This window comes from Schistocerca cancellata, chromosome 12 (assembly GCF_023864275.1).
Source record: "Schistocerca cancellata isolate TAMUIC-IGC-003103 chromosome 12, iqSchCanc2.1, whole genome shotgun sequence".
Classification (NCBI taxonomy): Eukaryota; Metazoa; Arthropoda; class Insecta; order Orthoptera; family Acrididae; genus Schistocerca; species Schistocerca cancellata.
In genome coordinates this window covers 159,866,703-159,879,370 of record NC_064637.1, presented here as the reverse complement: position 1 = coordinate 159,879,370, position 12,668 = coordinate 159,866,703, and positions in this window count along the sequence as shown.

The following is a 12,668-nucleotide window of genomic DNA, read 5'->3' as shown; positions in this document are numbered from 1 at the left end:
CGATTATGAAGTGGAAACTAGAAGGAACAAGCACAGCTAAACCGAGAACAGGCGGAACCTGGCGTACTGACGGACGTGGAACTTCCAGCATTGGAGAGGCTGGTTGTAGGAAACCGCATAAAATGAGCGGAAAGAGGCGCTCGTGAGTTCCGAGCTGCTACCAGCTGTCATAGCGACTGTGCCTGGGTGGGTGTCGTGGTCGAGCAGCTCCTCACGGTCCACACATTTCTGTAGTGAATGAATGGCAGAGGACGGGGTGGCCTGGAGGGCGGCGCCACTGGACGGTACCGAGCGAGGTGGCGCAGTGGTTGGCACACTGGACTCGCATTCGGGAGGACGACGGTTCAATCCCGCGTCCGGCCATCCTGATTTGGGTTTTCCGTGATTTCCCTAAATCGCTCCAGGCAAATGCCGGGATGGTTCCTTTCAAAGGGCACGGCCGACTTCCTTCCCCGTCCTTCCCTAATCCGATGAGACCGACGACCTCGCTGTCTGGTCTCCTTCCCCAAAACAACCAACCAACCACTGGACGGCAGGTGGCTGGAAACGAGTGATCGGGAGCGGTGAATCGCGCTGCACGCCGTGGGGATCCGATGGCAGTGTCTGGGTTTGGCGGATGCACGGAGAATATTGCCTGCCGTAGCGTGTAGTGCCAACAGTGAATTATGGAAAAGGTATTACAGTGTGCGGGGGGGGGGTTCCTGGTTCGGGTTGTAACGTCTAGTCCTGTCACCGAGAGCCACTTATAACGTCTACGCTCGGGCGTACGTTAACTCGTTAAAGCCTGTACTATGGTAAGTTGACGGGCTTCACCTTATAAGAAAGGATTTTAGTAAATATGTTGACCGCGTGTACCTGAATGGAGGCAAAATCAGACTTACACCCACTCAGTAACAACAATGACACGTCAAGCAAGTCTAAAGTGCAACTACACGTTTGGACGGACAAGAAACATACACAGCAGATGCTACCAATTATTAATAATACGGTCGCCAGCCTAATTAGGCATTAAGTGAGTTTTTTCCTTGTACAAGTGGATGTACGTGCAAGCATAACAATCCGTAGTAATACTGCATTAAATGGTAAATTTTAGAACCAGAAAAACCTACTGAACTAATATTTTCACTTTCTGTACTAATTTGGGCAAGCTGTTAATACACAACATTAAACTATAACGATTACTACAAACTACGTTTTGTCTATTGATCCGACTGAAATCGGGCATAGGTTACCCTAGAAACAGCACTTTTGAAACACACATACAATGTCAATTTTAAGAAGGGTAAAACACTGATAAATTTAGGTTTTATATTGACTTTAACTTTGCTGGTCAAAGCAGTTCAGTACACTTCAGGATTAAAATGAATAGAAAAGAAAGAAAGGAGAAGGGGGGGGGGGGACCCTGAAACTGTTATGATCTCTGTAATGAAAGTTTGATCATTGAGAGCCTTAAGCATTCTACATTTCCAATATATGATTTACCACTCTTTTTGTCTTATTTCCTGCTCATTTAACTACCGTTATTTTTGTCTCAACTTAAATAAACTTCATTACTAAACCAATTTCAATATTATCTTCCAACTTGGTCAGACCTATATTATTCGTCCAGTATTTCATTAACAACAAAGTTCTTTAAACATCATTCTAACATAGATAAGTCTGCAGATAATTATTATTAACATAAACTTTAAATCTTCATCTTGGGATACTCGGATTGCACAACATGTGGAAAGGACCCTGGCTAGGTTAGTTGTGAGGATAATTAATTGATAGGACAGTTCTGGTAAAATTTAAGTTATTATTGAACAGTATGTAGTAAAAGTGACACTGGTCCACACGAATACAGTACTGAAAGTTTCAACCTGTTCGTATCGATGAGGCGATCGGCAGGCGGCGAGATGGCGAGGCACAAAGCACACGTGCAATCACAGCAATGGCTCATGAAATATCGGCCCTTTACTTCTTCATGGCGTCGCAATGCTTTTCCATTCAGTGCCTATGGAATATTGTCATGCTGTTTAGACGTCGGAAACAGCGCATCCGAGGCTCAACGAAACCACTTTTTCCAGGAGAGCCTCCTCGACCCAGCACGTGTTTCTCAGATCGATGCCCAACTCCGACTAACTCTGCTGAGCCCGTTATGCCGTGCAGCGCCCGTATGCATATTCCCGCGCTCGCCTGCCTCCACCTTTTACCGCTCCCCTACAGACAGGGTATTCACCAAAGGTTCTACATTCCACATATTCTAATACATTGCCTATGTATGGACCAGGCGTACAAATACAACTTTCACATCTTACAATAGTTTCAACATTAGGTACACTTCCCTTCGATTACAACATTGCTTGAAATTTGACATAATTATTAAAATTTACATCGAAAATTGTTTATAGCTTCTTCAACATAATGACATGAAACAAAAAAAAGGAAATCAGAACATCGATTATACTAATTTATTGAAATTCAGAAGAAAAAAATTTATTACATATACAGTAGGATAACGTTAGTGTTGTTACAGGGTGTGCTCCACTTACTGAGCTTTAGGAAGCGCAGAAGGTTAGGAGCACATTTTAGAGCATTGTATACTCAGTTCAGTAGAGGAACAGTTCGGAGACGATGTCTGTATCAGTTGCATGTGTGTTGGAATGTTTTGTGTACAGGAACATTCAGGTGTTCACACACACACACACACACACACACACACACACACACACACACACACACACACACACACACACACACACACGAGAGAGGACTTGTACCTGCGGCAGGAGGGGCCGCGGAATCCGTGACATGGCAACTCAAACCGCACGGCCATTCTGCGCGGCGAGGAACATTCCCGAAATGGACTGGCCTGCCCACAGTCCCCACGTGAGCCCAGTGCAACACCTCGGCCTCGCTGGAGATATCAGCGTGCAAAATACTGGGTGATCAGAAAGTCAGTATAAATATGAAAACTTAATAAACCACGGAATAACGTAGATAGAGAGGTAAAAATTGACACACATTCTTGGAATGACACGGGATTTTATTAGGACAAAAAAAAACAAAGTTCACAAAATGTCCGACAGATGGCGCTGGACAGCAAAATTTCAGTGACTGCGCATGACAATCGTGTATAAAAGGAGCTGTAATGAGAGAGAGAATCAGATGCGCCAGCAGTCGCAGCATGTTGACGTTACCTGAAAAGGCGCTTTTAGTGAAGCTGTATTATCAGAATGGGGAATGTACTAGTTCGTTACAGCGTTATGATTCTATCACCATAGGATGGGGATTCAAACGGGTAAAGTTCCGTTGACAAATGCAGCTGTGGCGAGAATGATTTCGAAGTTCGAAGCCACGGGTTGTTTAGACGATAGACCTCGTAGTGGCCGACCGAGCGCAAGGCGTAATGCTGCTGAGACAGTTCAGGATGAAATTATAGCGGCTTCGTCTATGCACGGGGAAGTCAGCGCTCGTGCAGTCGCACGTCGCACCGGCATTCCATACACTACTGTCTGGTTGACACTGAGGCGTACTCTCCGATGCTATCCTTACAAAATCCATCAGCATCATAAACTGTTACCTGGCGATTTAGTGAAGCGGAGGGCGTTTGCGGTGTGGGCGTTTCAAAAGATGGTGGAAGATGACGATTGGTTGAGTAACGTGTTCTGGACCGACGAAGCTCACTTTACGCTCCGAGGGTCTGTCAACGCCCACAACTGCAGAATTAAATGGGCTACCGAAAATGCTAGAAGTGTCGTGGAAACTCCATTGCACGACGAGAAAGTCACGGTATGGATTGGATTTACCACCGTTATCGGGCCTTTTTTCTTCGAGGAAATGCGTGATTGTGGTTTTGTAACTGCTACCGTGACGGGTGAGAGGTACGCCGATATGTTACAGAATCGCATCATCCCCAGCCTGGCTGATAAACACCTGCTCGAACGTACGATGTTTGTGCAGGATGGCGCTCCACCCCATATTGCTAGACATGTGAAAGATCTCTTGCGCGCGTCATTTGGTGATGATCGTGTGCTCAGCCGCCACATTCCTCATGCTTGGCCTCCCAGGTCCCCAGACCTCAGTCCATGCGATTATTGGCTTTGGGGTTACCTGAAGTCGCAAGTGTATCGTGATCGACTGACATCTCTGGGGATGCTGAAAGACAACATCCGACGCCAATGCCTCTCCATAACTCCAGACATGCTTTACAGTGCTGCTCACAACATTATTCCTCGACTACAGCTATTTTTGAGGAATGATGGTGGACATATCGAGCATTTCCTGTAAAGAACATCATCTTTGCTTTGTTTTACTTTGTTATGCTAATTATTGCTATTCTTATCAGATGAAGCGCCATCTGTCGGACATTTTTCGAACTTTTGTATTTTTTTTTTTTTTGTTCTAATATAACCCCATGTCATTCCAAGCGCCGGCCGGTGTGGCCGAGCAGTTCTAGGCGCGCCAGTCTGGAACCGCGCGACCGTTACGGTCGCAGGTTCGAATCCTGCCTCGGGCATGGATGTGTGTGATGTCCTTAGGTTAGTTAGGTTTAAGTAGTTCTACAGTCTAGGGGACTGATGACCCCACAGAAGTCCCATAGCGCTCAGAGCCATTTGAACCATTCAAAGCATGTGTGTCAATTTGTACCTCTCTATCTACATTATTCCGTGATTTATTCAGTTTTCAAATTTATACGGATTTTTTGATCACCCGGTACATACCTTGAGGAAAAACGTGTTGCAATCCTTAATCATATACAATTGATCCTCCTGAGACATACCTAGTCTCACGTTTATCCACGAGGTACAGTTATGATGATGAACACAACTACACTCATTACGAAAGCGCTATTCTTATAGGAAGTCCTTGGCAATGTGGATGCGAGTTTGAAAGGCGAACAGCAATGGGGTGGTGCTCGGACTGGAATTTGTATCTGGGAGGGAGACTTCCTAAGGCAGTTCGCGCAGGCGTGATGGCCCGACTGCCAGTGGGGCGTAAAGGGTAGCGCACCTGCCTAGTAAGAAGACGACCTGGGTTCAAATCCCACTGCTGGCACAAATTTTAATTCAATGCTCCAACCACCATCATTATCGTAGCATTGCCATTCGTCCAGACACATTCAGAGACCTCAGCAGAGTTGAAGGCGTCATAATGACGAAGGATGGGCACGTCGCACCCCACATCAATGTGGTTGGATGCTTCCGATCAGAGTGTACGTAACCAGACTGGTCCACTGGATGTAACGTGCAAACAGAAAACGTAGCACGCCATTTAAATTCTCAACCCGACTCTATCATACAGTACCAAATAGGAATTATGCTGCCTCCATGCGCTGGTAAATGTTGTAACAACAGATATCACAACATTAACTTGGCCATACCATAACAAAAAATGTATATCCTTTGCATATACGCGTGCTTCAAAAATACAACACACCCACAATAAATGTCGCTCGGTTCAAACCTATGAGGAGCGGCAAGAAACTAATTTTAAAAAATTTTCTTTTAATTGCATTTAAAAGACTATCTTTTATATATGCTAAATAGGTAGTCATTTAAATGTAATTAAGAGTTACATGCCGTTTTTCAAAAGAACTGGTAGAAAAGAATTTGGTGTAAATCTCACAAACAAGTAGTAGTGAATTCGCTTAGAGAGAGACAGTCGCTAAAGTAAACAGACTCTGATAACAAAAGATCTGGATAATACCAAAAGAAAAGATAAATTTGCTTTCTGAACCTTGAAACATGTGAAGTGTTTGCAACTTCGAAATTGTTATTCTGCAAATAAAAGTTTGTATACGTTTCAAAGAAAAAGCCGGCCGGAGTGGCCGTGCGGTTCCAGGCGCTACAGTCTGGAACCGCGCGACCGCTACGGTCGCAGGTTCGAATCCTGCCTCGGGCATGGATGTGTGTGATGTCCTTAGGTTAGTTAGGTTTAAGTAGTTCTAAGTTCTAGGCGACTGATGACCTCAGAAGTTAAGTCTCATAGTGCTCAGAGCCATTTTCAAAGAAAAAGCCTGACAGCTGGTAAATTAGTGAAACTCCTTAAGAAACAACACAAACATTCGATACCTAAAAAACATTTATTTCGACGGTAACCGATTTCGGCCAGTTTTTGACCACCCTCAGACACTCAGATAATGATTGTAGGCCGTGGCGTTGAATGGAGCAGGTGTTGTAACTCCACGAACGCAAAGCAGCTGATTTTGGTGGAGTTGAAACACCCACTCCATTCATTGCCACGACCTACAATCATTATCTGAGAGTCTGAGGGTGGTCAAAAACTGGCCGAAATCGGTTACCGTCGAAATAAATGTTTTTTTGGTCTCTAATGTTTGTGGCCTTTTTTTTCTTTTTAAGTACTTTTAGCCACACCGCTGTTGTCCAGGAGAAATGTTCTCAAAAACTGTCAACCCTTTCGCGGGCGCATTTTTTGTAGCAACTCAGGGAAATTAATTTGCTGTCCTATCAGTACTGTGATCAACTATGTTCATTTCTTGACAATTTTATTTTTGTGATTTAGTACCAATAACTAGGATGGTAGATAAACTACCACAGTATCTCTGTGAGGTATGTAAATGATGGTGGTAAATGGATTTCCCACTTCCCTTTTGTGAGCTGTCGTGTGTTGTCATTACACATACAAAAAACAAGGAATGATTTTTACTGTTTTTTTGTATGTTTTCCTTTACTTTATTAAAAAATTGTTACTGATATTAATGTTTACTTACCACAATGTGAAACAATCCTTGAAACTGTCACACGTAAAGGCATGAGCTGACACAGGTCACAATAATGTAGTTAGCAGAAGCGAAGCAGTGTGTTCCGACAACAGTAGTGATCCCACGATAAATGGGAATGGTTGTAGCAGTTTTCATACACCTGGTGCCATGTTTTACCACAAGATGTCAGGCACAGACAGAGGTGGTAAGAGGTATTCCCAAAAGCTTTGTGATAGCCCAAAGTTGGTGGTAAGCATGCTTCCCAAGATCCACAAATGACAAATTAATTTTGTGGTAAGTGTTCTTCCCCAGCCCCTTCCGGAAACTACTGTGCTGGTGTAAGCTCTCGGCAGCACACTAGTCGGCAAAGATGCGGCAAGGAGGTCGATAGTATGCGCTGAATCAAGCGCACCTATCATGAGAGAGGCTAGAGACAGACTCGCAAGCAACGTGCCGCCAACGCCCTCCCCACCACAAGTATTTAGATCGCCACTATAGACCCTGGGTCTCACTCTGCCACTGTCCTAGTTGGTGTCTGTCAGTTCACGTCACCAGCTACGAGTGTGTGTAACGACCAGAGCAGGAGTTGTTCTTCACCAGCAGTGAGGCTAATGTGGACTATTACTTGAAGAGTTTGTACCACAACACATGGACTCTCTTAACGATAAGTACCTTCCTGTTTATGTGAATAAAGGACCCTATTAATACATGTGTGCAGTTGTGTTGTAGAAAGAGGATACTGACCACCAAACATCATCCTCTCCCTTGATTCCTATGGTACAAGGCACAACAGTGGCGACGAGGACACAGCTACTACTTTGGTGGTAATCATACTTCCGAGTAATCATTAAAATGGCCTACCCAGTTAGCCGAGCGGTCTAACGCACGGCTTTCCAGGGTGGGAAGGAGCCCCTGGTCCTCTGCACAAACCTGCCCGGTGGACTTGTGCCGAGGCCCGGTGAGCCGGCCAGTCCGTGGATGGTTTTTAGGCGGTTTTCCATCTGCCTCAGTGAATGGGGGCTGGTTCCCCTTATTCCGCCTCAGCTACACTAAGTCGGCGATTGCTTTTCAAACAAGTTCTCTACGTACGCGTACACCACCATTACTCTACCACACAAACATAGGGTTGCACTCGTCTGGGCCGGCCGCGGTGGCCGAGTGGTTCTAGGCGCTTCAGTCCGGAACCGCGCGACTGCTACGGTCGCAGGTTCGAATCCTGCCTTGGGCATGGCTGTTTGTGATGTCCTTAGGTTAGTTAGGTTTACATAGTTCTAAGTTCTAGGGGACTGATGACCACAGATGTTAAGTCCCATAGTGCTCAGAGCCATTTGAACCATTTTTTTTTTGCACTCGTCTGGTGCGAGATGTTCCCTGGGGGGCAGAACCGCACAATAATCCTGTGTTCGGTGTGGGGTGGCGGAGGGGTGAAGTGGACTGCGGTGGTCGTCGTGGGGTTGTGGACCGCTGCAGTGGCGACGGAGCCTCTCCATCGCTTCTAGGCCCCCGGGTAACGTACAACAAAAAATTATTAAAATAGCGTTGATTGGTGGGATATACTTCCGACAGTCCTGGAGTTTTACGACAAAGAGAGACTGCAGCTGGACCGCAGGAGCGTAAAGAAGTGGTATCACACATTCCCTGAAACCCTGTAAAGAAATAGATTTAGTGGGATCCTCCTCGGCCTGCGAAAGGGTTAAATTCCGTTTGTGGCTGTGTGGTGTCTCAGTCTGCGCCTGTTAATACTGCCGCCTCGTTGCCGCCTTGTTGGTAGTGTGCTCCCACCCAAGCCGTTTCCACAGCGTTAGCCTGTCTGCGCCGACCACAGCAGGCCGTGTTGTTGTCCAGGGAGGCAGTCGCCGCGCCGTCTGATATTAAGCAGGACCGCCTCCGTGAGTCACGGAGGTGGCCTGCTGCTAGACCAGCACTCTGTGTGTGTGTGTGTGTGTGTGTGTGTGTGTGTGTGTAGCTGTGCGTGAGAGTGCGTGAGGCGGGCGCGGCGCCAGCGCTGCTGACTCCTCCTCTGAGCTCCCCCAGGACCCTCCCCCTCCCTCCCTCCCCACCCACAGGCAGAGGAGTTACGGACCTCTGGCTGTTTATTTCCAGAGCTCCCGGATATAGCCGGCCGCACGGGGCGACGTCTCCCAGACGCCACGCCCTCCTCTGCTCGACTCGACCAGCGCCGGGAACCCAGACCTCGTTACTCCGCTGTCTTCATTCCTATCTTGCTACGCAAAGGTGCAGAGGTTGGGTCCGAGTTTATAAGCTGCAACGGGTCTAGCGGCAGGTGTGGACCGCGGCGGTAATTTATTGGTTACGTAACTTAGACCAAAGCACAGTAAATCTCAGAGAGACTGGAAAAAACTAACCAGCATTCCAAACACTCACTAACAAAAATAAACGACGCACTACGAAGAAATTAGTCGAATGGTACGGAGCTCGATCGATGTACCGACAAACAAATGATTAAAATTTCAGAAAAGATTGGACGATTTACTCGCGAGAACGAGTTTCACAAATTGAGCGAGTCACTAACGCGTTGGTCAACCTTCATGCAAGCAGTTACCAGGTTTGACACCGACTGACAGAGTTCTTGAATGTCCTCCTGAAGAATATCGTACCAAATTCTGTCCAACTGGAGCATTAGACCATCAAAATCCTCAGTTGGTTGAAGGGCCCTGTCCATAATGCTCTGCACTTTCTCAATTGGGGAGATACTTTGCTTCTCAAGGTAGGGTTTGGCAGGCAGATCAAAAACAGGAGAAACTGCTGTGCTGGTGGGCATTAATTCCTGAAGTGTATGCCGATGGCTTGTCATGAAGGGGAACAAAATAGGGCGTAGAATGCCGTCGTAAGAGTGCCGCAGATAACAGCCAAATGCATCCTGTTATGAAACGAAATCGCACCCCAGACAATGACTCCTGGTCGTCGGTACCTATGACGGGCGACACTCAGGTTGGTATTGAAACTTCCCCTTCAAAATTAAGAATGGCTGTGCTGGTGAACATCTATGTTGTTTGATTTTCAAAGAGCTGAGCAAAACTGAACATGCTCAGACACTTCTCTCTTTACTTATTCTGATCATCACTAAACTGACACACAATATTTTTAGCGCAACGCAATCTGACTTTCAAAAATCCCTACAAAAGAATAGTCCTGGCTAACAATAACCTATACCTTGCATGAATTACTTACGTCATAAAAATCTTCGTTACTCGAACTACTGTAATACAGCGAGCGCCAATACTGCCAGCTGGATAAAAGATTCTAACTAATGAAGGCACTAACTACTGATAGGCATAGTTAGCAAATGAAAGATTTTGGTAGAGAACAAAACATGTCTTTACCTTAATAGTGTTCAAAAGTCATAATATATAAATATTTCCTTTTTCTGACGGACACACGTCAAGATTCTAACAACTCTACCACAACAAAGGTCAAAAATTAATTATAATTGTAGTTTTGTCCACGCTGCTAAATATTGCATTTACGGGCAACAACAAAGTTATATTATGTGGTAGGTGTCATTAATAATGGATAAACTAGGCACTCATCTTTTCGTGTTTCCCACGCTGGTCTCGTTGTGAACTCATGGCTCAATCGTCGAAAATCTAGGTAGTGATGATTCCAAGCTCGGATGCAAACAGGCCTAGGTGTTATTCTGCGATATTCAAAAGTTTTATAGATGTGTTTCATAAACCATTTTTGAAGATTAAACTTCTGCGAGTTAGGACAATGGTGATGTAAAAAAGTAAACAGCACTCCGAATTTAAGTTACACTTCTTTTTTATTACTTTTGTTGCAGTGTCACATAACGCGTTCCAAAGCATCACTTCACAATATAAAACATACTTGAAAATATCTTCTTCACTGTTAAAGTTCACATTTCATAAACTGACTACAGTTTGCGTCTTTTTAACATGACGACCAAAACTTGACACTCTAATAACCGCTTACGCGCCCAAAAATCAGAATTACAAGTACGTCAAAGATCATAGTGACAAAAGAAAGAATGCACTTAAGAATACTATCATTGCAATATATACATATCGATGTATCGAAGTACCTCTACATTAATGAAATCAAATTTGAATGTTGTCACAGAAATACGTTAACTATTTTCCAGAAACACAGTAGAATGTTCCTGGTATCTACAGGTTGAGGTGAGATCGTCCGCTCTCAAAACTCCGCCATCTCTCTCCCCACATACACCACTGCTGACGGCTCACTTCCAACTGCCCAACGCTACGCGCGCTGTTCACATCCAACTGCCCAGCACTACACAAGCAGACATTCCAACAATGAGACCAACCAGCCACAGACTGCACACAGCGAAGTCAGCGATTTTCATACAGAGCATTACGTGGCGTTACCAACATAAAAACCTAAACAACCTACTTAACAGTATCGCACCACTGTCGCGCGTGTCCCCAGACACGTCTTCGCTGGTCGCCACGCCTTGGTTCGAAGCGTGACTCATCACTGAAGATAATTCTACTGCAGTCAACGAGATTCCAGGCAGAAGACGTGCGTGAGACGACCCAATCAGCAGTGGGGTACCAACCTGACCCCAACCCTACATACGGCCCGACAACGAGGCGCGCTGGTCTGGGCTGCCATTTCAACTCGCTATTGGCTCGCACAATTTGTGAATCTCTTTCTGTTGAGTAGTTCATCCAATTTCCCTGAAACTGTAATTTGTTTGTCTATACATCTACATCAGACCCTTCACATAACTCCTTTGTAGTGCATCGATTTCTCTTTCTCCCTCTCCCTCTCGCTCTGCCTCTGCTTCTCCCTCTCTTTTCCTCTTGCAGTGTAAGATGAAAAATGCTTTTTCGAGATTTTCAAAGATACAGTAATTTATCTGGTAAAGCACACGCACTGTGGTGACGGAAGTCACGGGACACTTCGTAACATGGTGTCGGACCTCCGTTTACCCCCCGTAGTGCTGCAGTTCGGCGTGGCGTGGACTCCACAAGTTGTTGGAAGTCCCCTACAGAAATATTGAACCACGCTGTCTGTATAACCGTCCATAATTGCGATAGTGTTGCGGGCGCAAGGTTTTGCGCAGGAAATGGCGTCTCTGTTATGTCCCACAAATGTTCGATGAGATTCGTGTCGGGCGATGTGGGAGGCCAAATCATTCGTCCGAATCGTGCAGAATGTTCTTCAAAACAGTCGTGAAACAAGTGTGGCCTTGTTACTAGGCGCATTGCTATCCTTAAAAATTCCATCGTTATTTGGTAACGGCTGCAAAAGGTCCTAAAGTAGCCGAACATAAACATCTCTATTGAATGATCCTTTCAGTTGGACCAGAGGTCCATTCCATGATCCATTAAGGAGCCACCACCAGCTTGACAATGCCTTGTTGACCGATCCATGGTTTCGATAGGTCTTACCACAGGCGAACCCTACTATCACTGCTTACCAACTAAAATCGGGACTCATCTGACCAGGACACAATTGTCCACTCGTCCCGGGTCCAACCGATATGGTGAGGAGCCCAGGAGATGCGCTCGGTGTCCTGCTGTTAGCAAAGGCAGAGTCGCCGGTCGTCCGTTGTCACGGTACGTTAACGCCAAATATGACACCACTGTCCTAAGGGATACGTTCGTTCTACCTCCCACATCCATTGTTCGATAACGAGAGCATTTCGCAACTCCCTGCAAACTTGAAACGTGCTGTTTTATACGTGGGAGTTCGATATTGTAGAGAGTAGGGGCCTGGGTTGCTGATTTAAGTTTTGTTCTGTAGGTTACTAGCTGGTCTGTGGCGGAGCGTACGGCTAGAACATACATGTTGAAAGGTGTCTGTTGGATTCCTTTCATGTTTAATTTCTTAAATCTGTTGCCATTTATGGAATAAATTCCTCTTCTAAATGTACTGTGGCGTTTCTGACTATCTGGGAGGAGACTGAGCAGTGGAACGTGTTACTTTTACACATAAACAAGAACGATCTGTC